The sequence below is a fragment of the Pseudophryne corroboree genome, chromosome 4 (assembly GCF_028390025.1).
Source record: "Pseudophryne corroboree isolate aPseCor3 chromosome 4, aPseCor3.hap2, whole genome shotgun sequence".
NCBI lineage: Eukaryota > Metazoa > Chordata > Amphibia > Anura > Myobatrachidae > Pseudophryne > Pseudophryne corroboree.
The window spans coordinates 23236915-23263669 of record NC_086447.1 but is presented as its reverse complement, the minus strand read 5'-3'; the positions used below and the strand labels follow the sequence as shown (position 1 = coordinate 23263669).

At 37.0% G+C, this 26755-nt stretch overlaps 15 non-coding genes across 15 annotated transcripts; 8 read left to right on the top strand and 7 right to left on the bottom strand.

Annotated features, from left to right (window-relative positions):
* The first annotated feature begins 875 nt into the window (after nucleotides 1–875).
* On the top strand, nucleotides 876–947 carry TRNAM-CAU (transfer RNA methionine (anticodon CAU)). Its single transcript has one exon. It is a non-coding gene; the product is annotated as a tRNA-Met (tRNA).
* Nucleotides 948–3115: 2168 nt separating this feature from the next.
* Nucleotides 3116–3189, bottom strand: TRNAN-GUU (transfer RNA asparagine (anticodon GUU)). Its single transcript has one exon. It is a non-coding gene; the product is annotated as a tRNA-Asn (tRNA).
* Nucleotides 3190–4282: 1093 nt separating this feature from the next.
* TRNAN-GUU (transfer RNA asparagine (anticodon GUU)) lies at nucleotides 4283–4356 on the bottom strand. The gene has a single exon. It is a non-coding gene; the product is annotated as a tRNA-Asn (tRNA).
* Nucleotides 4357–4542: 186 nt separating this feature from the next.
* Nucleotides 4543–4614, top strand: TRNAM-CAU (transfer RNA methionine (anticodon CAU)). The gene has a single exon. It is a non-coding gene; the product is annotated as a tRNA-Met (tRNA).
* Nucleotides 4615–5685: 1071 nt separating this feature from the next.
* Nucleotides 5686–5757, top strand: TRNAM-CAU (transfer RNA methionine (anticodon CAU)). Its single transcript has one exon. It is a non-coding gene; the product is annotated as a tRNA-Met (tRNA).
* Nucleotides 5758–6846: 1089 nt separating this feature from the next.
* Nucleotides 6847–6918, top strand: TRNAM-CAU (transfer RNA methionine (anticodon CAU)). Its single transcript has one exon. It is a non-coding gene; the product is annotated as a tRNA-Met (tRNA).
* A 2428-nt stretch (nucleotides 6919–9346) lies between these two features.
* TRNAM-CAU (transfer RNA methionine (anticodon CAU)) lies at nucleotides 9347–9418 on the top strand. Its single transcript has one exon. It is a non-coding gene; the product is annotated as a tRNA-Met (tRNA).
* A 1095-nt stretch (nucleotides 9419–10513) lies between these two features.
* Nucleotides 10514–10585, top strand: TRNAM-CAU (transfer RNA methionine (anticodon CAU)). Its single transcript has one exon. It is a non-coding gene; the product is annotated as a tRNA-Met (tRNA).
* A 1094-nt stretch (nucleotides 10586–11679) lies between these two features.
* Nucleotides 11680–11751, top strand: TRNAM-CAU (transfer RNA methionine (anticodon CAU)). The gene has a single exon. It is a non-coding gene; the product is annotated as a tRNA-Met (tRNA).
* A 2002-nt stretch (nucleotides 11752–13753) lies between these two features.
* TRNAI-GAU (transfer RNA isoleucine (anticodon GAU)) lies at nucleotides 13754–13827 on the bottom strand. Its single transcript has one exon. It is a non-coding gene; the product is annotated as a tRNA-Ile (tRNA).
* A 2255-nt stretch (nucleotides 13828–16082) lies between these two features.
* TRNAN-GUU (transfer RNA asparagine (anticodon GUU)) lies at nucleotides 16083–16156 on the bottom strand. Its single transcript has one exon. It is a non-coding gene; the product is annotated as a tRNA-Asn (tRNA).
* Nucleotides 16157–20767: 4611 nt separating this feature from the next.
* Nucleotides 20768–20841, bottom strand: TRNAN-GUU (transfer RNA asparagine (anticodon GUU)). Its single transcript has one exon. It is a non-coding gene; the product is annotated as a tRNA-Asn (tRNA).
* A 186-nt stretch (nucleotides 20842–21027) lies between these two features.
* Nucleotides 21028–21099, top strand: TRNAM-CAU (transfer RNA methionine (anticodon CAU)). Its single transcript has one exon. It is a non-coding gene; the product is annotated as a tRNA-Met (tRNA).
* Nucleotides 21100–23096: 1997 nt separating this feature from the next.
* TRNAN-GUU (transfer RNA asparagine (anticodon GUU)) lies at nucleotides 23097–23170 on the bottom strand. Its single transcript has one exon. It is a non-coding gene; the product is annotated as a tRNA-Asn (tRNA).
* A 1093-nt stretch (nucleotides 23171–24263) lies between these two features.
* Nucleotides 24264–24337, bottom strand: TRNAI-GAU (transfer RNA isoleucine (anticodon GAU)). The gene has a single exon. It is a non-coding gene; the product is annotated as a tRNA-Ile (tRNA).
* Between the last annotated feature and the right edge of the window lie 2418 nt (nucleotides 24338–26755).

Genomic DNA, 26755 nt, shown 5'->3' with positions numbered 1-26755 from the left:
GCAATGCAAAATGTACAATTGATATTTCAAAATCATCTTTCCAGCTTGAATTTCAATGATGCATTGGGGCAACGATTTTGTGAGAAACATCTTCACCCTTAAAGAAAGATTTTCTTAACTTTTTACCTGTGTGCTGATTAGATATCACCTGGTTTTCACATTAAACATATTCCCACTTGAGAAAGCAGCAAGGATGCAGTGAGGTTTATGTTTCCTGGTGTCAACCTGTATTATTTCAGTGGACATTGTAATGAGGATGCATCTTGCTGCCTTTCCAATGAAGCAAGTTTTAATCAGTAATAGGTGAAAAACCATTCCTACAAAGGTGTTAATCAGAGACTTGGCTTTGTGGACACTTTTCAGAGAGCAAATGTGTTAGCATAAAAATAAAGCCATAAAATGGAGAGCTGATTAATCACTCAATTGGATTTCTCTGCCTGCATAATTTTTTTTCTCTGCAACCCCATGCTAAATTGTGCTTCCTGTTTTTTATAAAATGACTTAATCAAATCTGACTGCATCAGAGAAGGCCAGGTACCCTACACTATAAGAGGTGGTTTGAAATTTTGACTTGTCTACTTAAAGATCACCAAAATTTGATCACACGGTCAATTACGTCCCTGGGTGGGATTGAACCACCAACCTTTCGGTTAACAGCCGAACGCGCTAATCGATTGCACCACAGAGACAGCTTGCAAAAGCATGTACTGACAAAGGCTAAAAAGCATTCATCTACAAAGTTTCCTAGAAAAAGGTTAAAAAGGCAATAATCTGGAGAGTTTTGCAAGATTTTTCTTCCATTGACCAACGAAGAAACACATTGGTACTTTCACATGATGAGTGAGTACTTCAGGATCTCTTACACTTACATGAGCAGCAGAGTGGCGCAGCGGAAGCGTGCTGGGCCCATAACCCAGAGGTCGATGGATCGAAACCATCCTCTGCTATGTGCACTTATTTTTTTGTTAATTAAATTCTTCCAAAACTGGGATTGATATTTTGACTCTTTTATTTTTACTTAAAGTACAATAACTTTTAACATTTTAATTTGTTTTAATAGTATATTGACAGCATTGTTTTCTTTCAGAAATCCACTTAATTTTCTTTACCCTATTACTGAAATGGTAATTGACAAAAACAAGCTACATTGTCACCAGAAGAGCAATGCAAAATGTACAATTGATATTTCAAAATCATCTTTCCAGCTTGAATTTCAATGATGCATTGGGGCAATGATTTTGTGAGAAACATCTTCACCCTTAAATAAAGATTTTCTTAACTTCTTACCTGTGGGCTGATTAGATATCACCTGTTTTTCACATTAAACAGATTCCCACTTGAGAAAGCAGCAAGGATGCAGTGAGGTTTATGTTTCCTGGTGTCAACCTGTATTATTTCAGTGGACATTGTAATGAGGATGCATCTTGCTGCCTTTCCAATGAAGCAAGTTTTAATCAGTAATAGGTGAAAAACCATTCCTACAAAGGTGTTAATCAGACACTTGGCTTTGTGGGCACTTTTCAGAGAGCAAATGTGTTAGCATAAAAATAAAGCCATAAAATGGAGAGCTGATTAATCACTCAATTGGATTTCTCTGCCTGCATAATTTTTTTTCTCTGCAACCCCATGCTAAATTGTGCTTCCTGTTTTTTATAAAATGACTTAATCAAATCTGACTCTGATTGCATCAGAGAAGGCCAGATACCCTACACCAGGCATGTCCAAACTGCGGCCCTCCAGCTGTTGAGAAACTACATATCCCAGCATGCCCTCACACAGCTTTAGTATTCTCTGACAGCAAAACTGTGTCAGGGAATGCTGGGATATGTAGTTTCACAACAGCTGGAGGGCCGCAGTTTGGACATGCCTGCCCTACACTATAAGAGGTGGTTTGAAATTTTGACTTGTCTACTTAAAGATCACCAAAATTTGATCACACGGTCAATTACGTCCCTGGGTGGGATTGAACCACCAACCTTTCGATTAACAGCCGAACGCGCTAATCGATTGCACCACAGAGACAGCTTGCAAAAGTATGTACTGACAAAGGCTAAAAAGCATTCATCTAGAAAGTTTCCTAGAAAAAGGTTAAAAAGGCAATAATCTGGAGAGTTTTGCAAGATTTTTCTTCCATTGACCAATGAAGAAACACATTGGTACTTTCACATGATGAGTGAGTACTTCAGGATCTCGAACACTTACATGAGCAGCAGAGTGGCGCAGCGGATGCGTGCTGGGCCCATAACCCAGAGGTCGATGGATCGAAACCATCGTCTGCTATGTGCACTTAATTTTTTGTTAATTAAATTCTTCCAAAACTGGGATTGATATTTTGACTCTTTTATTTTTACTTAAAGTACAATAACTTTTAACATTTTAATTTGTTTTAATAGTATATTGACAGCATTGTTTTCTTTCAGAAATCCACTTAATTTTCTTTACCCTATTACTGAAATGGTAATTGACAAAAACAAGCTACATTGTCACCAGAAGAGCAATGCAAAATGTACAATTGATATTTCAAAATCATCTTTCCAGCTTGAATTTCAATGATGCATTGGGGCAACGATTTTGTGAGAAACATCTTCACCCTTAAAGAAAGATTTTCTTAACTTCTTACCTGAGTGCTGATTAGATATCACCTGGTTTTCACATTAAACAGATTCCCACTTGAGAAAGCAGCAAGGATGCAGTGAGGTTTATGTTTCCTGGTGTCAACCTGTATTATTTCAGTGGACATTGTAATGAGGATGCATCTTGCTGCCTTTCCAAAGAAGCAAGTTTTAATCAGTAATAGGTGAAAAACCATTCCTACAAAGGTGTTAATCAGAGACTTGGCTTTGTGGACACTTTTCAGAGAGCAAATGTGTTAGCATAAAAATAAAGCCATAAAATGGAGAGCTGATTAATCACTCAATTGGATTTCTCTGCCTGCATAATTTTTTTTCTCGGCAACCCCATGCTAAATTGTGCTTCCTGTTTTTTATAAAATGACTTAATCAAATCTGACTCTGATTGCATCAGAGAAGGCCAGGTACCCTACACTATAAGAGGTGGTTTGAAATTTTGACTTGTCTACTTAAAGATCACCAAAATTTGATCACACGGTCATTTACGTCCCTGGGTGGGATTGAACCACCAACCTTTCGGTTAACAGCCGAATGCGCTAACCGATTGCGCCACAGAGACAGCTTGCAAAAGCTTGTACTGACAAAGGCTAAAAAGCATTCATCTAGAAAGTTTCCTAGAAAATGGTTAAAAAGGCAATAATCTGGAGAGTTTTGCAAGATTTTTCTTCCATTGACCAACGAAGAAACACATTGGTACTTTCACATGATGAGTGAGTACTTCAGGATCTCTGACACTAACATGAGCAGCCGAGTGGCGCAGCGGAAGCGTGCTGGGCCCATAACCCAGAGGTTGATGGATCGAAACCATCCTCTGCTATGTGCACTTAATTTCTTGTTAATTAAATTCTTCCAAAACTGGGATTGATATTTTGACTCTTTTATTTTTACTTAAAGTACAATAACTTTTAACATTTTAATTTGTTTTAATAGTATATTGACAGCATTGTTTTCTTTCAGAAATCCACTTAATTTTCTTTACCCTATTACTGAAATGGTAATTGACAAAAACAAGCTACATTGTCACCAGAAGAGCAATGCAAAATGTACAATTGATATTTCAAAATCATCTTTCCATCTTGAATTTCAATGATGCATTGGGGCAACGATTTTGTGAGAAACATCTTCACCCTTAAATAAAGATTTTCTTAACTTCTTACCTGTGTGCTGATTAGATATCACCTGGTTTTCACATTAAACAGATTCCCACTTGAGAAAGCAGCAAGGATGCAGTGAGGTTTATGTTTCCTGGTGTCAACCTGTATTATTTCAGTGGACATTGTAATGAGGATGCATCTTGCTGCCTTTCCAATGAAGCAAGTTTTAATCAGTAATAGGTGAAAAACCATTCCTACAAAGGTGTTAATCAGAGACATGGCTTTGTGGACACTTTTCAGAGAGCAAATGTGTTAGCATAAAAATAAAGCCATAAAATGGAGAGCTGATTAATCACTCAATTGGATTTCTCTGCCTGCATAATTTTTTTTCTCTGCAACCCCATGCTAAATTGTGCTTCCTGTTTTTTATAAAATGACTTAATCAAATCTGACTCTGATTGCATCAGAGAAGGCCAGGTACCCTACACTATAAGAGGTGGTTTGAAATTTTGACTTGTCTACTTAAAGATCACCAAAATTTGATCACACGGTCAGTTAAGTCCCTGGGTGGGATTGAACCACCAACCTTTCGGTTAACAGCCGAATGCGCTAACCGATTGCGCCACAGAGACAGCTTGCAAAAGCATGTACTGACAAAGGCTAAAAAGCATTCATCTAGAAAGTTTCCTAGAAAAAGGTTAAAAAGGCAATAATCTGGAGAGTTTTGCAAGATTTTTCTTCCATTGACCAACGAAGAAACACATTGGTACTTTCACATGATGAGTGAGTACTTCAGGATCTCCTACACTTACATGAGCAGCAGAGTGGCGCAGCGGAAGCGTGCTGGGCCCATAACCCAGAGGTTGATGGATCGAAACCATCCTCTGCTATGTGCACTTATTTTTTTGTTAATTAAATTCTTCCAAAACTGGGATTGATATTTTGACTCTTTTATTTTTACTTAAAGTACAATAACTTTTAACATTTTAATTTGTTTTAATAGTATATTGACAGCATTGTTTTCTTTCAGAAATCCACTTAATTTTCTTTACCCTTTTACTGAAATGGTAATTGACAAAAACAATCTACAATGTCACCAGAAGAGCAATGCAAAATGTACAATTGATATTTCAAAATCATCTTTCCAGCTTTAATTTCAATGATGCATTGGGGCAACGATTTTGTGAGAAACATCTTCACCCTTAAATAAAGATTTTCTTAACTTCTTACCTGTGTGCTGATTAGATATCACCTGGTTTTCACATTAAACAGATTCCCACTTGAGAAAGCAGCAAGGATGCAGTGAGGTTTATGTTTCCTGGTGTCAACCTGTATTATTTCAGTGGACATTGTAATGAGGATGCATCTTGCTGCCTTTCCAATGAAGCAAGTTTTAATCAGTAATAGGTGAAAAACCATTCCTACAAAGGTGTTAATTTTCAGAGAGCAAATGTGTTAGCATAAAAATAAAGCCATAAAATGGAGAGCTGATTAATCACTCAATTGGATTTCTCTGCCTGCATAATTTTTTTTCTCTGCAACCCCATGCTAAATTGTGCTTCCTGTTTTTTATAAAATGACTTAATCAAATCTGACTCTGATTGCATCAGAGAAGGCCAGGTACCCTACACTATAAGAGGTGGTTTGAAATTTTGACTTGTCTACTTAAAGATCACCAAAATTTGATCACACGGTCAGTTACGTCCCTGGGTGGGATTGAACAACCAACCTTTTGGTTAACAGCCGAATGCGCTAACCGATTGCGCCACAGAGACAGCTTGTGAAAGCATGTACTGACAAAGGCTAAAAAGCATTCATCTAGAAAGTTTCCTAGAAAAAGGTTAAAAAGGCAATAATCTGGAGAGTTTTGCAAGATTTTTCTTCCATTGACCAACGAAGAAACACATTGGTACTTTCACATGATGAGTGAGTACATCAGGATCTCTGACACTTAAATGAGCAGCAGAGTGGCGCAGCGGAAGCGTGCTGGGCCCATAACCCAGAGGTCGATGGATCGAAACCATCCTCTGCTATGTGCATTTCTTTTTTTGTTAATTAAATTCTTCCAAAACTGGGATTGATATTTTGACTCTTTTATTTTTACTTAAAGTACAATAACTTTTAACATTTTAATTTGTTTTAATAGTATATTGACAGCATTGTTTTCTTTCAGAAATCCACTTAATTTTCTTTACCCTTTTACTGAAATGGTAATTGACAAAAACAAGCTACATTGTCACCAGAAGAGCAATGCAAAATGTACAATTGATATTTCAAAATCATCTTTCCAGCTTGAATTTCAATGATGCATTGGGGCAACGATTTTGTGAGAAACATCTTCACCCTTAAAGAAAGATTTTCTTAACTTTTTACCTGTGTGCTGATTAGATATCACCTGGTTTTCACATTAAACATATTCCCACTTGAGAAAGCAGCAAGGATGCAGTGAGGTTTATGTTTCCTGGTGTCAACCTGTATTATTTCAGTGGACATTGTAATGAGGATGCATCTTGCTGCCTTTCCAATGAAGCAAGTTTTAATCAGTAATAGGTGAAAAACCATTCCTACAAAGGTGTTAATCAGAGACTTGGCTTTGTGGACACTCTTCAGAGAGCAAATGTGTTAGCATAAAAATAAAGCCATAAAATGGAGAGCTGATTAATCACTCAATTGGATTTCTCTGCCTGCATAATTTTTTTTCTCTGCAACCCCATGCTAAATTGTGCTTCCTGTTTTTTATAAAATGACTTAATCAAATCTGACTGCATCAGAGAAGGCCAGGTACCCTACACTATAAGAGGTGGTTTGAAATTTTGACTTGTCTACTTAAAGATCACCAAAATTTGATCACACGGTCAATTACGTCCCTGGGTGGGATTGAACCACCAACCTTTCGGTTAACAGCCGAACGCGCTAATCGATTGCACCACAGAGACAGCTTGCAAAAGCATGTACTGACAAAGGCTAAAAAGCATTCATCTACAAAGTTTCCTAGAAAAAGGTTAAAAAGGCAATAATCTGGAGAGTTTTGCAAGATTTTTCTTCCATTGACCAACGAAGAAACACATTGGTACTTTCACATGATGAGTGAGTACTTCAGGATCTCTTACACTTACATGAGCAGCAGAGTGGCGCAGTGGAAGCGTGCTGGGCCCATAACCCAGAGGTCGATGGATCGAAACCATCCTCTGCTATGTGCACTTATTTTTTTGTTAATTAAATTCTTCCAAAACTGGGATTGATATTTTGACTCTTTTATTTTTACTTAAAGTACAATAACTTTTAACATTTTAATTTGTTTTAATAGTATATTGACAGCATTGTTTTCTTTCAGAAATCCACTTAATTTTCTTTACCCTATTACTGAAATGGTAATTGACAAAAACAAGCTACATTGTCACCAGAAGAGCAATGCAAAATGTACAATTGATATTTCAAAATCATCTTTCCAGCTTGAATTTCAATGATGCATTGGGGCAATGATTTTGTGAGAAACATCTTCACCCTTAAATAAAGATTTTCTTAACTTCTTACCTGTGGGCTGATTAGATATCACCTGTTTTTCACATTAAACAGATTCCCACTTGAGAAAGCAGCAAGGATGCAGTGAGGTTTATGTTTCCTGGTGTCAACCTGTATTATTTCAGTGGACATTGTAATGAGGATGCATCTTGCTGCCTTTCCAATGAAGCAAGTTTTAATCAGTAATAGGTGAAAAACCATTCCTACAAAGGTGTTAATCAGACACTTGGCTTTGTGGGCACTTTTCAGAGAGCAAATGTGTTAGCATAAAAATAAAGCCATAAAATGGAGAGCTGATTAATCACTCAATTGGATTTCTCTGCCTGCATAATTTTTTTTCTCTGCAACCCCATGCTAAATTGTGCTTCCTGTTTTTTATAAAATGACTTAATCAAATCTGACTCTGATTGCATCAGAGAAGGCCAGATACCCTACACCAGGCATGTCCAAACTGCGGCCCTCCAGCTGTTGAGAAACTACATATCCCAGCATGCCCTCACACAGCTTTAGTATTCTCTGACAGCAAAACTGTGTCAGGGCATGCTGGGATATGTAGTTTCACAACAGCTGGAGGGCCGCAGTTTGGACATGCCTGCCCTACACTATAAGAGGTGGTTTGAAATTTTGACTTGTCTACTTAAAGATCACCAAAATTTGATCACACGGTCAATTACGTCCCTGGGTGGGATTGAACCACCAACCTTTCGATTAACAGCCGAACGCGCTAATCGATTGCACCACAGAGACAGCTTGCAAAAGTATGTACTGACAAAGGCTAAAAAGCATTCATCTAGAAAGTTTCCTAGAAAAAGGTTAAAAAGGCAATAATCTGGAGAGTTTTGCAAGATTTTTCTTCCATTGACCAATGAAGAAACACATTGGTACTTTCACATGATGAGTGAGTACTTCAGGATCTCGGACACTTACATGAGCAGCAGAGTGGCGCAGCGGATGCGTGCTGGGCCCATAACCCAGACGTCGATGGATCGAAACCATCCTCTGCTATGTGCACTTATTTTTTTGTTAATTAAATTCTTCCAAAACTGGGATTGATATTTTGACTCCTTTATTTTTACTTAAAGTACAATAACTTTTAACATTTTAATTTGTTTTAATAGTATATTGACAGCATTGTTTTCTTTCAGAAATCCACTTAATTTTCTTTACCCTATTACTGAAATGGTAATTGACAAAAACAAGCTACATTGTCACCAGAAGAGCAATGCAAAATGTACAATTGATATTTCAAAATCATCTTTCCAGCTTGAATTTCAATGATGCATTGGGGCAACGATTTTGTGAGAAACATCTTCACACTTAAAGAAAGATTTTCTTAACTTCTTACCTGTGTGCTGATTAGATATCACCTGGTTTTCACATTAAACAGATTCCCACTTGAGAAAGCAGCAAGGATGCAGTGAGGTTTATGTTTCCTGGTGTCAACCTGTATTATTTCAGTGGACATTGTAATGAGGATGCATCTTGCTGCCTTTCCAATGAAGCAAGTTTTAATCAGTAATAGGTGAAAAACCATTCCTACAAAGGTGTTAATCAGAGACTTGGCTTTGTGGACACTTTTCAGAGAGCAAATGTGTTAGCATAAAAATAAAGCCATAAAATGGAGAGCTGATTAATCACTCAATTCGATTTCTCTGCCTGCATAATTTTTTTTCTCTGCAACCCCATGCTAAATTGTGCTTCCTGTTTTTTATAAAATGACTTAATCAAATCTGACTCTGATTGCATCAGAGAAGGCCAGGTACCCTACACTATAAGAGGTGGTTTGAAATTTTGACTTGTCTACTTAAAGATCACCAAAATTTGATCACACGGTCAATAACATCCCTGGGTGGGATTGAACCACCAACCTTTAGATTAACAGCCGAATACACTTACCGATTGCGCCACAGAGACAGCTTGCAAAAGAATGTACTGACAAAGGCTAAAAAGCATTCATCTAGAAAGTTTCCTAGAAAAAGGTTAAAAAGGCAATAATCTGGAGAGTTTTGCAAGATTTTTCTTCCATTGACCAACGAAGAAACACATTGGTACTTTCACATGATGAGTGAGTACTTCAGGATCTCTTACACTTACATGAGCAGCAGTGTGGCGCAGCGGAAGCGTGCTGGGCCCATAACCCAGAGGTCGATGGATCGAAACCATCCTCTGCTATGTGCACTTATTTTTTTGTTAATTAAATTCTTCCAAAACTGGGATTGATATTTTGACTCTTTTATTTTTACTTAAAGTACAATAACTTTTAACATTTTAATTTGTTTTAATAGTATATTGACAGCATTGTTTTCTTTCAGAAATCCACTTAATTTTCTTTACCCTATTACTGAAATGGTAATTGACAAAAACAAGCTACATTGTCACTAGAAGAGCAATGCAAAATGTACAATTGATATTTCAAAATCATCTTTCCAGCTTGAATTTCAATGATGCATTGGGGCAACGATTTTGTGAGAAACATCTTCACACTTTAAGAAAGATTTTCTTAACTTCTTACCTGTGTGCTGATTAGATATCACCTGGTTTTCACATTAAACAGATTCCTACTTGAGAAAGCAGCAAGGATGCAGTGAGGTTTATGTTTCCTGGTGTCAACCTGTATTATTTCAGTGGACATTGTAATGAGGATGCATCTTGCTGCCTTTCCAATGAAGCAAGTTTTAATCAGTAATAGGTGAAAAACCATTCCTACAAAGGTGTTAATCAGAGACTTGGCTTTGTGGACACTTTTCAGAGAGCAAATGTGTTAGCATAAAAATAAAGCCATAAAATGGAGAGCTGATTAATCACTCAATTGGATTTCTCTGCCTGCATAATTTTTTTTCTCTGCAACCCCATGCTAAATTGTGCTTCCTGTTTTTTATAAAATGACTTAATCAAATCTGACTCTGATTGCATCAGAGAAGGCTAGGTACCCTACACTATAAGAGGTGGTTTGAAATTTTGACTTGTCTACTTAAAGATCACCAAAGTTTGATCACACGGTCAATAACATCCCAGGGTGGGATTGAATCACCAACCTTTAGATTAACAGCCGAATGCGCTTACCGATTGCGCCACAGAGACAGCTTGCAAAAGGATGTACTGACAAAGGCTAAAAAGCATTCATCTAGAAAGTTTCCTAGAAAAAGGTTAAAAAGGCAATAATCTGGAGAGTTTTGCAAGATTTTTCTTCCATTGACCAACGAAGAAACACATTGGTACTTTCACATGATGAGTGAGTACTTCAGGGTCTCTGACACTAACATGAGCAGCAGAGTGGCGCAGCGGAAGCGTGCTGGGCCCATAACCCAGAGGTCGATGGATCGAAACCATCCTCTGCTATGTGCACTTATTTTTTTGTTAATAAATTCTTCCAAAACTGGGATTGATATTTTGACTCTTTTATTTTTACTTAAAGTACAATAACTTTTAACATTTTAATTTGTTTTAATAGTATATTGACAGCATTGTTTTCTTTCAGAAATCCACTTAATTTTCTTTACCCTATTACTGAAATGGTAATTGACAAAAACAAGCTACATTGTCACCAGAAGAGCAATGCAAAATGTACAATTGATATTTCAAAATCATCTTTCCAGCTTGAATTTCAATGATGCATTGGGGCAACGATTTTGTGAGAAACATCTTCACACTTAAAGAAAGATTTTCTTAACTTCTTACCTGTGTGCTGATTAGATATCACCTGGTTTTCACATTAAACAGATTCCCACTTGAGAAAGCAGCAAGGATGCAGTGAGGTTTATGTTTCCTGGTGTCAACCTGTATTATTTCAGTGGACATTGTAATGAGGATGCATCTTGCTGCCTTTCCAATGAAGCAAGTTTTAATCAGTAATAGGTGAAAAACCATTCCTACAAAGGTGTTAATCAGAGACTTGGCTTTGTGGACACTTTTCAGAGAGCAAATGTGTTAGCATAAAAATAAAGCCATAAAATGGAGAGCTAATTAATCACTCAATTGGATTTCTCTGCCTGCATAATTTTTTTTCTCTGCAACCCCATGCTAAATTGTGCTTCCTGTTTTTTATAAAATGACTTAATCAAATCTGACTCTGATTGCATCAGAGAAGGCTAGGTACCCTACACTATAAGAGGTGGTTTGAAATTTTGACTTGTCTACTTAAAGATCACCAAAATTTGATCACACGGTCAATAACATCCCTGGGTGGGATTGAATTACCAACCTTTAGATTAACAGCCGAATGCGCTTACCGATTGCGCCACAGAGACAGCTTGCAAAAGGATGTACTGACAAAGGCTAAAAAGCATTCATCTAGAAAGTTTCCTAGAAAAAGGTTAAAAAGGCAATAATCTGGAGAGTTTTGCAAGATTTTTCGTCCATTGACCAACGAAGAAACACATTGGTACTTTCACATGATGAGTGAGTACTTCAGGGTCTCTGACACTAACATGAGCAGCAGAGTGGCGCAGCGGAAGCGTGCTGGGCCCATAACCCAGAGGTCGATGGATCGAAACCATCCTCTGCTATGTGCACTTATTTTTTTGTTAATTAAATTCTTCCAAAACTGGGATTGATATTTTGACTCTTTTATTTTTACTTAAAGTACAATAACTTTTAACATTTTAATTTGTTTTAATAGTATATTGACAGCATTGTTTTCTTTCAGAAATCCACTTAATTTTCTTTACCCTATTACTGAAATGGTAATTGACAAAAACAAGCTACATTGTCACCCGAAGAGCAATGCAAAATGTACAATTGATATTTCAAAATCATCTTTCCAGCTTGAATTTCAATGATGCATTGGGGCAACTATTTTGTGAGAAACATCTTCACACTTAAAGAAAGATTTTCTTAACTTCTTACCTGTGTGCTGATTAGATATCACCTGGTTTTCACATTAAACAGATTCCCACTTGAGAAAGAAGCAAGGATGCAGTGAGGTTTAATTTTCCTGGTGTCAACCTGTATTATTTCAGTGGACATTGTAATGAGGATGCATCTTGCTGCCTTTCCAATGAAGCAAGTTTTAATCAGTAATAGGTGAAAAACCATTCCTACAAAGGTGTTAATCAGAGACTTGGCTTTGTGGACACTTTTCAGAGAGCAAATGTGTTAGCATAAAAATAAAGCCATAAAATGGAGAGCTGATTAATCACTCAATTGGATTTCTCTGCCTGCATAATTTTTTTTCTCTGCGACCCCATGCTAAATTGTGCTTCCTGTTTTTTATAAAATGACTTAATCAAATCTGACTCTGATTGCATCAGAGAAGGCCAGATACCCTACACTATAAGAGGTGGTTTGAAATTTTGACTTGTCTACTTAAAGATCACCAAAATTTGATCACACGGTCAATTACGTCCCTGGGTGGGATTGAACCACCAACCTTTCGGTTAACAGCCGAACGCGCTAATCGATTGCACCACAGAGACAGCTTGCAAAAGCATGTACTGACAAAGGCTAAAAAGCATTCATCTAGAAAGTTTCCTAGAAAAAGGTTAAAAAGGCAATAATCTGGAGAGTTTTGCAAGATTTTTCTTCCATTGACCAATGAAGAAACACATTGGTACTTTCACATGATGAGTGAGTACTTCAGGATCTCAGACACTTACATGAGCAGCAGAGTGGCGCAGCGGAAGCGTGCTGGGCCCATTACCCAGAGGTCGGTGGATCGAAACCATCCTCTGCTATGTGCACTTATTTTTTTGTTAATTAAATTCTTCCAAAACTGGGATTGATATTTTGACTCTTTTATTTTTACTTAAAGTACAATAACTTTTAACATTTTAATTTGTTTTAATAGTATATTGACAGCATTGTTTTCTTTCAGAAATCCACTTAATTTTCTTTACCCTATTACTGAAATGGTAATTGACAAAAACAAGCTACATTGTCACCAGAAGAGCAATGCAAAATGTACAATTGATATTTCAAAATCATCTTTCCAGCTTGAATTTCAATGATGCATTGGGGCAATGATTTTGTGAGAAACATCTTCACCCTTAAATAAAGATTTTCTTAACTTCTTACCTGTGTGCTGATTAGATATCACCTGGTTTTCACATTAAACAGATTCCCACTTGAGAAAGCAGCAAGGATGCAGTGAGGTTTATGTTTCCTGGTGTCAACCTGTATTATTTCAGTGGACATTGTAATGAGGATGCATCTTGCTGCCTTTCCAATGAAGCAAGTTTTAATCAGTAATAGGTGAAAAACCATTCCTACAAAGGTGTTAATCAGAGACTTGGCTTTGTGGACACTTTTCAGAGAGCAAATGTGTTAGCATAAAAATAAAGCCATAAGATGGAGAGCTTATTAATCACTCAATTCGATTTCTCTGCCTGCATAATTTTTTTTCTCTGCAACCCCATGCGAAATTGTGCTTCCTGTTTTTTATAAAATGACTTAATCAAATCTGAATCTGATTGCATCAGAGAAGGCCAGGTTCCCTACACTATAAGAGGTGGTTTGAAATTTTGACTTGTCTACTTAAAGATCACCAAAATTTGATCACACGGTCAATAACATCCCTGGGTGGGATTGAACCACCAACCTTTAGATTATCAGCCAAATACACTTACCGATTGCGCCACAGAGACAGCTTGCAAAAGAATGTACTGACAAAGGCTAAAAAGCATTCATCTAGAAAGTTTCCTAGAAAAAGGTTAAAAAGGCAACAATCTGGAGAGTTTTGCAAGATTTTTCTTCCATTGACCAACGAAGAAACACATTGGTACTTTCACATGATGAGTGAGTACTTCAGGATCTCTTACACTTACATGAGCAGCAGTGTGGCGCAGCGGAAGAGTGCTGGGCCCATAACCCAGAGGTCGATGGATCGAAACCATCCTCTGCTATGTGCACTTATTTTTTTGTTAATTAAATTCTTCCAAAACTGGGATTGATATTTTGACTCTTTTATTTTTACTTAAAGTACAATAACTTTTAACATTTTAATTTGTTTTAATAGTATATTGACAGCATTGTTTTCTTTCAGAAATCCACTTAATTTTCTTTACCCTATTACTGAAATGGTAATTGACAAAAACAAGCTACATTGTCACTAGAAGAGCAATGCAAAATGTACAATTGATATTTCAAAATCATCTTTCCAGCTTGAATTTCAATGATGCATTGGGGCAACGATTTTGTGAGAAACATCTTCACACTTTAAGAAAGATTTTCTTAACTTCTTACCTGTGTGCTGATTAGATATCACCTGGTTTTCACATTAAACAGATTCCTACTTGAGAAAGCAGCAAGGATGCAGTGAGGTTTATGTTTCCTGGTGTCAACCTGTATTATTTCAGTGGACATTGTAATGAGGATGCATCTTGCTGCCTTTCCAATGAAGCAAGTTTTAATCAGTAATAGGTGAAAAACCATTCCTACAAAGGTGTTAATCAGAGACTTGGCTTTGTGGACACTTTTCAGAGAGCAAATGTGTTAGCATAAAAATAAAGCCATAAAATGGAGAGCTGATTAATCACTCAATTGGATTTCTCTGCCTGCATAATGTTTTTTCTCTGCAACCCCATGCTAAATTGTGCTTCCTGTTTTTTATAAAATGACTTAATCAAATCTGACTCTGATTGCATCAGAGAAGGCTAGGTACCCTACACTATAAGAGGTGGTTTGAAATTTTGACTTGTCTACTTAAAGATCACCAAAATTTGATCACACGGTCAATAACATCCCTGGGTGGGATTAAATCACCAACCTTTAGATTAACAGCCGAATGCGCTTACCGATTGCGCCACAGAGACAGCTTGCAAAAGGATGTACTGACAAAGGCTAAAAAGCATTCATCTAGAAAGTTTCCTAGAAAAAGGTTAAAAAGGCAATAATCTGGAGAGTTTTGCAAGATTTTTCTTCCATTGACCAGCGAAGAAACACATTGGTACTTTCACATGATGAGTGAGTACTTCAGGGTCTCTGACACTAACATGAGCAGCAGAGTAGCGCGGCGGAAGCGTGCTGGGCCCATAACCCAAAGGTCGATGGATCGAAACCATCCTCTGCTATGTGCACTTATTTTTTTGTTAATTAAATTCTTCCAAAACTGGGATTGATATTTTGACTCTTTTATTTTTACTTAAAGTACAATAACTTTTAACATTTTAATTTGTTTTAATAGTATATTGACAGCATTGTTTTCTTTCAGAAATCCACTTAATTTTCTTTACCCTATTACTGAAATGGTAATTGACAAAAACAAGCTACATTGTCACCAGAAGAGCAATGCAAAATGTACAATTGATATTTCAAAATCATCTTTCCAGCTTGAATTTCAATGATGCATTGGGGCAATGATTTTGTGAGAACATCTTCACCCTTAAATATTTTCTTAACTTCTTACCTGTGTGCTGATTAGATATCACCTGGTTTTCACATTAAACAGATTCCCACTTGAGAAAGCAGCAAGGATGCAGTGAGGTTTATGTTTCCTGGTGTCAACCTGTATTATTTCAGTGGACATTGTAATGAGGATGCATCTTGCTGCCTTTCCAATGAAGCAAGTTTTAATCAGTAATAGGTGAAAAACCATTCCTACAAAGGTGTTAATCAGAGACTTGGCTTTGTGGACACTTTTCAGAGAGCAAATGTGTTAGCATAAAAATAAAGCCATAAAATGGAGAGCTGATTAATCACTCAATTGGATTTCTCTGCCTGCATAATTTTTTTTCTCTGCAACCCCATGCTAAATTGTGCTTCCTGTTTTTTATAAAATGACTTAATCAAATCTGACTCTGATTGCATCAGAGAAGGCCAGGTACCCTACACTATAAGAGGTGGTTTGAAATTTTGACTTGTCTACTTAAAGATCACCTAAATTTGATCACACGGTCAGTTACGTCCCTGGGTGGGATTGAACCACCAACCTTTCGGTTAACAGCCAAATGCGCTAACCAATTGCGCCACAGAGACAGCTTGCAAAAGCATGTACTGACAAAGGCTAAAAAGCATTCATCTAGAAAGTTTCCTAGAAAAAGGTTAAAAAGGCAATAATCTGGAGAGTTTTGCAAGATTTTTCTTCCATTGACCAACGAAGAAACACAGTGGTACTTTCACATGATGAGTGAGTACTTCAGGATCTCTGACACTAACACGAGTAGCAGAGTGGCGCAGCGGAAGCGTGCTGGGCCCATAACCCAGAGGTCAATGGATCGAAACCATCCTCTGCTATGTGCACTTATTTTTTTGTTAATTAAATACTTCCAAAACTGGGATTGATATTTTGACTCTTTTATTTTTACTTAAAGTACAATAACTTTTAACATTTTAATTTGTTTTAATAGTATATTGACAGCATTGTTTTCTTTCAGAAATCCACTTAATTTTCTTTACCCTATTACTGAAATGGTAATTGACAAAAACAAGCTACATTGTCACCAGAAGAGCAATGCAAAATGTACAATTGATATTTCAAAATCATCTTTCCAGCTTGAATTTCAATGATGCATTGGGGCAATGATTTTGTGAGAAACATCTTCACCCTTAAATAAAGATTTTCTTAACTTCTTACCTGTGTGCTGATTAGATATCACCTGGTTTTCACATTAAACAGATTCCCACTTGAGAAAGCAGCAAGGATGCAGTGAGGTTTATGTTTCCTGGTGTCAACCTGTATTATTTCAGTGGACATTGTAATGAGGATGCATCTTGCTGCCTTTCCAATGAAGCAAGTTTTAATCAGTAATAGGTGAAAAACCATTCCTACAAAGGTGTTAATCAGAGACTTGGCTTTGTGGACACTTTTCAGAGAGCAAATGTGTTAGCATAAAAATAAAGCCATAAAATGGAGAGCTGATTAATCACTCAATTCGATTTCTCTGCCTGCATAATTTTTTTTCTCTGCAACCCCATGCGAAATTGTGCTTCCTGTTTTTTATAAAATGACTTAATCAAATCTGAATCTGATTGCATCAGAGAAGGCCAGGTTCCCTACACTATAAGAGGTGGTTTGAAATTTTGACTTGTCTACTTAAAGATCACCAAAATTTGATCACACGGTCAATAACATCCCTGGGTGGGATTGAACCACCAACCTTCAGATTATCAGCCAAATACACTTACCGATTGCGCCACAGAGACAGCTTGCAAAAGAATGTACTGACAAAGGCTAAAAAGCATTCATCTAGAAAGTTTCCTAGAAAAAGGTTAAAAAGGCAATAATCTGGAGAGTTTTGCAAGATTTTTCTTCCATTGACCAACGAAGAAACACATTGGTACTTTCACATGATGAGTGAGTACTTCAGGATCTCTTACACTTAAATGAGCAGCAGTGTGGCGCAGCGGAAGAGTGCTGGGCCCATAACCCAGAGGTCGATGGATCGAAACCATCCTCTGCTATGTGCACTTATTTTTTTGTTAATTAAATTCTTCCAAAACTGGGATTGATATTTTGACTCTTTTATTTTTACTTAAAGTACAATAACTTTTAACATTTTAATTTGTTTTAATAGTATATTGACAGCATTGTTTTCTTTCAGAAATCCACTTAATTTTCTTTACCCTATTACTGAAATGGTAATTGACAAAAACAAGCTACATTGTCACTAGAAGAGCAATGCAAAATGTACAATTGATATTTCAAAATCATCTTTCCAGCTTGAATTTCAATGATGCATTGGGGCAACGATTTTGTGAGAAACATCTTCACACTTTAAGAAAGATTTTCTTAACTTCTTACCTGTGTGCTGATTAGATATCACCTGGTTTTCACATTAAACAGATTCCTACTTGAGAAAGCAGCAAGGATGCAGTGAGGTTTATGTTTCCTGGTGTCAACCTGTATTATTTCAGTGGACATTGTAATGAGGATGCATCTTGCTGCCTTTCCAATGAAGCAAGTTTTAATCAGTAATAGGTGAAAAACCATTCCTACAAAGGTGTTAATCAGAGACTTGGCTTTGTGGACACTTTTCAGAGAGCAAATGTGTTAGCATAAAAATAAAGCCATAAAATGGAGAGCTGATTAATCACTCAATTGGATTTCTCTGCCTGCATAATGTTTTTTCTCTGCAACCCCATGCTAAATTGTGCTTCCTGTTTTTTATAAAATGACTTAATCAAATCTGACTCTGATTGCATCAGAGAAGGCTAGGTACCCTACACTATAAGAGGTGGTTTGAAATTTTGACTTGTCTACTTAAAGATCACCAAAATTTGATCACACGGTCAATAACATCCCTGGGTGGGATTAAATCACCAACCTTTAGATTAACAGCCGAATGCGCTTACCGATTGCGCCACAGAGACAGCTTGCAAAAGGATGTACTGTCAAAGGCTAAAAAGCATTCATCTAGAAAGTTTCCTAGAAAAAGGTTAAAAAGGCAATAATCTGGAGAGTTTTGCAAGATTTTTCTTCCATTGACCAACGAAGAAACACATTGGTACTTTCACATGATGAGTGAGTACTTCAGGGTCTCTGACACTAACATGAGCAGCAGAGTAGCGCGGCGGAAGCGTGCTGGGCCCATAACCCAAAGGTCGATGGATCGAAACCATCCTCTGCTATGTGCACTTATTTTTTTGTTAATTAAATTCTTCCAAAACTGGGATTGATATTTTGACTCTTTTATTTTTACTTAAAGTACAATAACTTTTAACATTTTAATTTGTTTTAATAGTATATTGACAGCATTGTTTTCTTTCAGAAATCCACTTAATTTTCTTTACCCTATTACTGAAATGGTAATTGACAAAAACAAGCTACATTGTCACCAGAAGAGCAATGCAAAATGTACAATTGATATTTCAAAATCATCTTTCCAGCTTGAATTTCAATGATGCATTGGGGCAATGATTTTGTGAGAACATCTTCACCCTTAAATATTTTCTTAACTTCTTACCTGTGTGCTGATTAGATATCACCTGGTTTTCACATTAAACAGATTCCCACTTGAGAAAGCAGCAAGGATGCAGTGAGGTTTATGTTTCCTGGTGTCAACCTGTATTATTTCAGTGGACATTGTAATGAGGATGCATCTTGCTGCCTTTCCAATGAAGCAAGTTTTAATCAGTAATAGGTGAAAAACCATTCCTACAAAGGTGTTAATCAGAGACTTGGCTTTGTGGACACTTTTCAGAGAGCAAATGTGTTAGCATAAAAATAAAGCCATAAAATGGAGAGCTGATTAATCACTCAATTCGATTTCTCTGCCTGCATAATTTTTTTTCTCTGCAACCCCATGCTAAATTGTGCTTCCTGTTTTTTATAAAATGACTTAATCAAATCTGACTCTGATTGCATCAGAGAAGGCCAGGTACCCTACACTATAAGAGGTGGTTTGAAATTTTGACTTGTCTACTTAAAGATCACCAAAATTTGATCACACGGTCAGTTACGTCCCTGGGTGGGATTGAACCCCCAATCTTTCGGTTAACAGCCAAATGCGCTAACCAATTGCGCCACAGAGACAGCTTGCAAAAGCATGTACTGACAAAGGCTAAAAAGCATTCATCTACAAAGTTTCCTAGAAAAAGGTAAAAAAGGCAATAATCTGGAGAGTTTTGCAAGATTTTTCTTCCATTGACCAACGAAGAAACACAGTGGTACTTTCACATGATGAGTGAGTACTTCAGGATCTCTGACACTAACACGAGTAGCAGAGTGGCGCAGCGGAAGCGTGCTGGGCCCATAACCCAGAGGTCAATGGATCGAAACCATCCTCTGCTATGTGCACTTATTTTTTTGTTAATTAAATACTTCCAAAACTGGGATTGATATTTTGACTCTTTTATTTTTACTTAAAGTACAATAACTTTTAACATTTTAATTTGTTTTAATAGTATATTGACAGCATTGTTTTCTTTCAGAAATCCACTTAATTTTCTTTACCCTATTACTGAAATGGTAATTGACAAAAACAAGCTACATTGTCACCAGAAGAGCAATGCAAAATGTACAATTGATATTTCAAAATCATCTTTCCAGCTTGAATTTCAATGATGCATTGGGGCAACGATTTTGTGAGAAACATCTTCACACTTAAAGAAAGATTTTCTTAACTTCTTACCTGTGTGCTGATTAGATATCACCTGGTTTTCACATTAAACAGATTCCCACTTGAGAAAGCAGCAAGGATGCAGTGAGGTTTATGTTTCCTGGTGTCAACCTGTATTATTTCAGTGGACATTGTAATGAGGACGCATCTTGCTGCCTTTCCAATGAAGCAAGTTTTAATCAGTAATAGGTGAAAAACCATTCCTACAAAGGTGTTAATCAGAGACTTGGCTTTGTGGACACTTTTCAGAGAGCAAATGTGTTAGCATAAAAATAAAGCCATAAAATGGAGAGCTGATTAATCACTCAATTGGATTTCTCTGCCTGCATAATTTTTTTTCTCTGCCTGCATAATTTTTTTTCTCTGCAACCCCATGCTAAATTGTGCTTCCTGTTTTTTATAAAATGACTTAATCAAATCTGACTCTGATTGCATCAGAGAAGGCCAGGTACCCTACACTATAACAGGTGGTTTGAAATTTTGACTTGTCTACTTAAAGATCACCAAAATTTGATCACACGGTCAGTTACGTCCCTGGGTGGGATTGAACCACCAACCTTTCGGTTAACAGCCGAATGCGCTAACCGATTGCGCCACAGAGACAGCTTGCAAAAGCATGTACTGACAAAGGCTAAAAAGCATTCATCTAGAAAGTTTCCTAGAAAAAGGTTAAAAAGGCAATAATCTGGAGAGTTTTGCAAGATTTTTCTTCCATTGACCAACGAAGAAACACATTGGTACTTTCACATGATGAGTGAGTACTTCAGGATCTCCTACACTTACATGAGCAGCAGAGTGGCGCAGCGGAAGCGTGCTGGGCCCATAACCCAGAGGTCGATGGATCGAAACCATCCTCTGCTATGTGCACTTATTTTTTTGTTAATTAAATTCTTCCAAAACTGGGATTGATATTTTGACTCTTTTATTTTTACTTAAAGTACAATAACTTTTAACATTTTAATTTGTTTTAATAGTATATTGACAGCATTGTTTTCTTTCAGAAATCCACTTAATTTTCTTTACCCTATTACTGAAATGGTAATTGACAAAAACAAGCTACATTGTCACCAGAAGAGCAATGCAAAATGTACAATTGATATTTCAAAATCATCTTTCCAGCTTGAATTTCAATGATGCATTGGGGCAACGATTTTGTAAGAAACATCTTCACCCTTAAAGAAAGATTTTCTTAACTTCTTACCTGTGTGCTGATTAGATATCACCTGGTTTTCACATTAAACAGATTCCCACTTGAGAAAGCAGCAAGGATGCAGTGAGGTTTAATTTTCCTGGTGTCAACCTGTATTATTTCAGTGGACATTGTAATGAGGATGCATCTTGCTGCCTTTCCAATGAAGCAAGTTTTAATCAGTAATAGGTGAAAAACCATTCCTACAAAGGTGTTAATCAGAGACTTGGCTTTGTGGACACTTTTCAGAGAGCAAATGTGTTAGCATAAAAATAAAGCCATAAAAGGGAGAGCTGATTAATCACTCAATTGGATTTCTCTGCCTGCATAATTTTTTTTCTCTGCAACCCCATGCTAAATTGTGCTTCCTGTTTTTTATAAAATGACTTAATCAAATCTGACTCTGATTGCATCAGAGAAGGCCAGGTACCCTACACTATAAGAGGTGGTTTGAAATTTTGACTTGTCTACTTAAAGATCACCAAAATTTGATCACACGGTCAATAACATCCCTGGGTAGATTTGAACCACCAACCTTTAGGTTAACAGCCGAAAGCGCTTACCGATTGCGCCACAGAGACAGCTTGCAAAAGCATGTACTGACAAAGGCTAAAAAGCATTCATCTAGAAAGTTTCCTAGAAAAAGGTTAAAAAGGCAATAATCTGGAGAGTTTTGCAAGATTTTTCTTCCATTGACCAACGAAGAAACACAGTGGTACTTTCACATGATGAGTGAGTACTTCAGGATCTCTGACACTAACACGAGTAGCAGAGTGGCGCAGCGGAAGCGTGCTGGGCCCATAACCCAGAGGTCAATGGATCGAAACCATCCTCTGCTATGTGCACTTATTTTTTTGTTAATTAAATACTTCCAAAACTGGGATTGATATTTTGACTCTTTTATTTTTACTTAAAGTACAATAACTTTTAACATTTTAATTTGTTTTAATAGTATATTGACAGCATTGTTTTCTTTCAGAAATCCACTTAATTTTCTTTACCCTATTACTGAAATGGTAATTGACAAAAACAAGCTACATTGTCACCAGAAGAGCAATGCAAAATGTACAATTGATATTTCAAAATCATCTTTCCAGCTTGAATTTCAATGATGCATTGGGGCAATGATTTTGTGAGAACATCTTCACCCTTAAATATTTTCTTAACTTCTTACCTGTGTGCTGATTAGATATCACCTGGTTTTCACATTAAACAGATTCCCACTTGAGAAAGCAGCAAGGATGCAGTGAGGTTTATGTTTCCTGGTGTCAACCTGTATTATTTCAGTGGACATTGTAATGAGGATGCATCTTGCTGCCTTTCCAATGAAGCAAGTTTTAATCAGTAATAGGTGAAAAACCATTCCTACAAAGGTGTTAATCAGAGACTTGGCTTTGTGGACACTTTTCAGAGAGCAAATGTGTTAGCATAAAAATAAAGCCATAAAATGGAGAGCTGATTAATCACTCAATTGGATTTCTCTGCCTGCATAATTTTTTTTCTCTGCAACCCCATGCTAAATTGTGCTTCCTGTTTTTTATAAAATGACTTAATCAAATCTGACTCTGATTGCATCAGAGAAGGCCAGGTACCCTACACTATAAGAGGTGGTTTGAAATTTTGACTTGTCTACTTAAAGATCACCTAAATTTGATCACACGGTCAGTTACGTCCCTGGGTGGGATTGAACCACCAACCTTTCGGTTAACAGCCAAATGCGCTAACCAATTGCGCCACAGAGACAGCTTGCAAAAGCATGTACTGACAAAGGCTAAAAAGCATTCATCTAGAAAGTTTCCTAGAAAAAGGTTAAAAAGGCAATAATCTGGAGAGTTTTGCAAGATTTTTCTTCCATTGACCAACGAAGAAACACAGTGGTACTTTCACATGATGAGTGAGTACTTCAGGATCTCTGACACTAACATGAGTAGCAGAGTGGCGCAGCGGAAGCGTGCTGGGCCCATAACCCAGAGGTCAATGGATCGAAACCATCCTCTGCTATGTGCACTTATTTTTTTGTTAATTAAATACTTCCAAAACTGGGATTGATATTTTGACTCTTTTATTTTTACTTAAAGTACAATAACTTTTAACATTTTAATTTGTTTTAATAGTATATTGACAGCATTGTTTTCTTTCAGAAATCCACTTAATTTTCTTTACCCTATTACTGAAATGGTAATTGACAAAAACAAGCTACATTGTCACCAGAAGAGCAATGCAAAATGTACAATTGATATTTCAAAATCATCTTTCCAGCTTGAATTTCAATGATGCATTGGGGCAATGATTTTGTGAGAAACATCTTCACCCTTAAATAAAGATTTTCTTAACTTCTTACCTGTGTGCTGATTAGATATCACCTGGTTTTCACATTAAACAGATTCCCACTTGAGAAAGCAGCAAGGATGCAGTGAGGTTTATGTTTCCTGGTGTCAACCTGTATTATTTAAGTGGACATTGTAATGAGGATGCATCTTGCTGCCTTTCCAATGAAGCAAGTTTTAATCAGTAATAGGTGAAAAACCATTCCTACAAAGGTGTTAATCAGAGACTTGGCTTTGTGGACACTTTTCAGAGAGCAAATGTGTTAGCATAAAAATAAAGCCATAAAATGGAGAGCTGATTAATCACTCAATTCGATTTCTCTGCCTGCATAATTTTTTTTCTCTGCAACCCCATGCGAAATTGTGCTTCCTGTTTTTTATAAAATGACTTAATCAAATCTGAATCTGATTGCATCAGAGAAGGCCAGGTTCCCTACACTATAAGAGGTGGTTTGAAATTTTGACTTGTCTACTTAAAGATCACCAAAATTTGATCACACGGTCAATAACATCCCTGGGTGGGATTGAACCACCAACCTTTAGATTATCAGCCAAATACACTTACCGATTGCGCCACAGAGACAGCTTGCAAAAGAATGTACTGACAAAGGCTAAAAAGCATTCATCTAGAAAGTTTCCTAGAAAAAGGTTAAAAAGGCAATAATCTGGAGAGTTTTGCAAGATTTTTCTTCCATTGACCAACGAAGAAACACATTGGTACTTTCACATGATGAGTGAGTACTTCAGGATCTCTTACACTTAAATGAGCAGCAGTGTGGCGCAGCGGAAGAGTGCTGGGCCCATAACCCAGAGGTCGATGGATCGAAACCATCCTCTGCTATGTGCACTTATTTTTTTGTTAATTAAATTCTTCCAAAACTGGGATTGATATTTTGACTCTTTTATTTTTACTTAAAGTACAATAACTTTTAACATTTTAATTTGTTTTAATAGTATATTGACAGCATTGTTTTCTTTCAGAAATCCACTTAATTTTCTTTACCCTATTACTGAAATGGTAATTGACAAAAACAAGCTACATTGTCACTAGAAGAGCAATGCAAAATGTACAATTGATATTTCAAAATCATCTTTCCAGCTTGAATTTCAATGATGCATTGGGGCAACGATTTTGTGAGAAACATCTTCACACTTTAAGAAAGATTTTCTTAACTTCTTACCTGTGTGCTGATTAGATATCACCTGGTTTTCACATTAAACAGATTCCTACTTGAGAAAGCAGCAAGGATGCAGTGAGGTTTATGTTTCCTGGTGTCAACCTGTATTATTTCAGTGGACATTGTAATGAGGATGCATCTTGCTGCCTTTCCAATGAAGCAAGTTTTAATCAGTAATAGGTGAAAAACCATTCCTACAAAGGTGTTAATCAGAGACTTGGCTTTGTGGACACTTTTCAGAGAGCAAATGTGTTAGCATAAAAATAAAGCCATAAAATGGAGAGCTGATTAATCACTCAATTGGATTTCTCTGCCTGCATAATGTTTTTTCTCTGCAACCCCATGCTAAATTGTGCTTCCTGTTTTTTATAAAATGACTTAATCAAATCTGACTCTGATTGCATCAGAGAAGGCTAGGTACCCTACACTATAAGAGGTGGTTTGAAATTTTGACTTGTCTACTTAAAGATCACCAAAATTTGATCACACGGTCAATAACATCCCTGGGTGGGATTAAATCACCAACCTTTAGATTAACAGCCGAATGCGCTTACCGATTGCGCCACAGAGACAGCTTGCAAAAGGATGTACTGACAAAGGCTAAAAAGCATTCATCTAGAAAGTTTCCTAGAAAAAGGTTAAAAAGGCAATAATCTGGAGAGTTTTGCAAGATTTTTCTTCCATTGACCAACGAAGAAACACATTGGTACTTTCACATGATGAGTGAGTACTTCAGGGTCTCTGACACTAACATGAGCAGCAGAGTAGCGCGGCGGAAGCGTGCTGGGCCCATAACCCAAAGGTCGATGGATCGAAACCATCCTCTGCTATGTGCACTTATTTTTTTGTTAATTAAATTCTTCCAAAACTGGGATTGATATTTTGACTCTTTTATTTTTACTTAAAGTACAATAACTTTTAACATTTTAATTTGTTTTAATAGTATATTGACAGCATTGTTTTCTTTCAGAAATCCACTTAATTTTCTTTACCCTATTACTGAAATGGTAATTGACAAAAACAAGCTACATTGTCACCAGAAGAGCAATGCAAAATGTACAATTGATATTTCAAAATCATCTTTCCAGCTTGAATTTCAATGATGCATTGGGGCAATGATTTTGTGAGAACATCTTCACCCTTAAATATTTTCTTAACTTCTTACCTGTGTGCTGATTAGATATCACCTGGTTTTCACATTAAACAGATTCCCACTTGAGAAAGCAGCAAGGATGCAGTGAGGTTTATGTTTCCTGGTGTCAACCTGTATTATTTCAGTGGACATTGTAATGAGGACGCATCTTGCTGCCTTTCCAATGAAGCAAGTTTTAATCAGTAATAGGTGAAAAACCATTCCTACAAAGGTGTTAATCAGAGACTTGGCTTTGTGGACACTTTTCAGAGAGCAAATGTGTTAGCATAAAAATAAAGCCATAAAATGGAGAGCTGATTAATCACTCAATTGGATTTCTCTGCCTGCATAATTTTTTTTCTCTGCAACCCCATGCTAAATTGTGCTTCCTGTTTTTTATAAAATGACTTAATCAAATCTGACTCTGATTGCATCAGAGAAGGCCAGGTACCCTACACTATAACAGGTGGTTTGAAATTTTGACTTGTCTACTTAAAGATCACCAAAATTTGGGGCGTGGCCACGGCAGCAACGGAGTAGGGAGCGGATCTCGGGAGCTCCCCGAACAAACTTCTCCTGTCACCCATCCTGACCCTCCTGGTGAGCCTGCCCGGGCTGCATACCTCCCCTGTGCTGCCGTGCGCTGCGGGAGGCCGTTTGTCGCGGTCTCCGGGACTCGAGGGACGGTGCT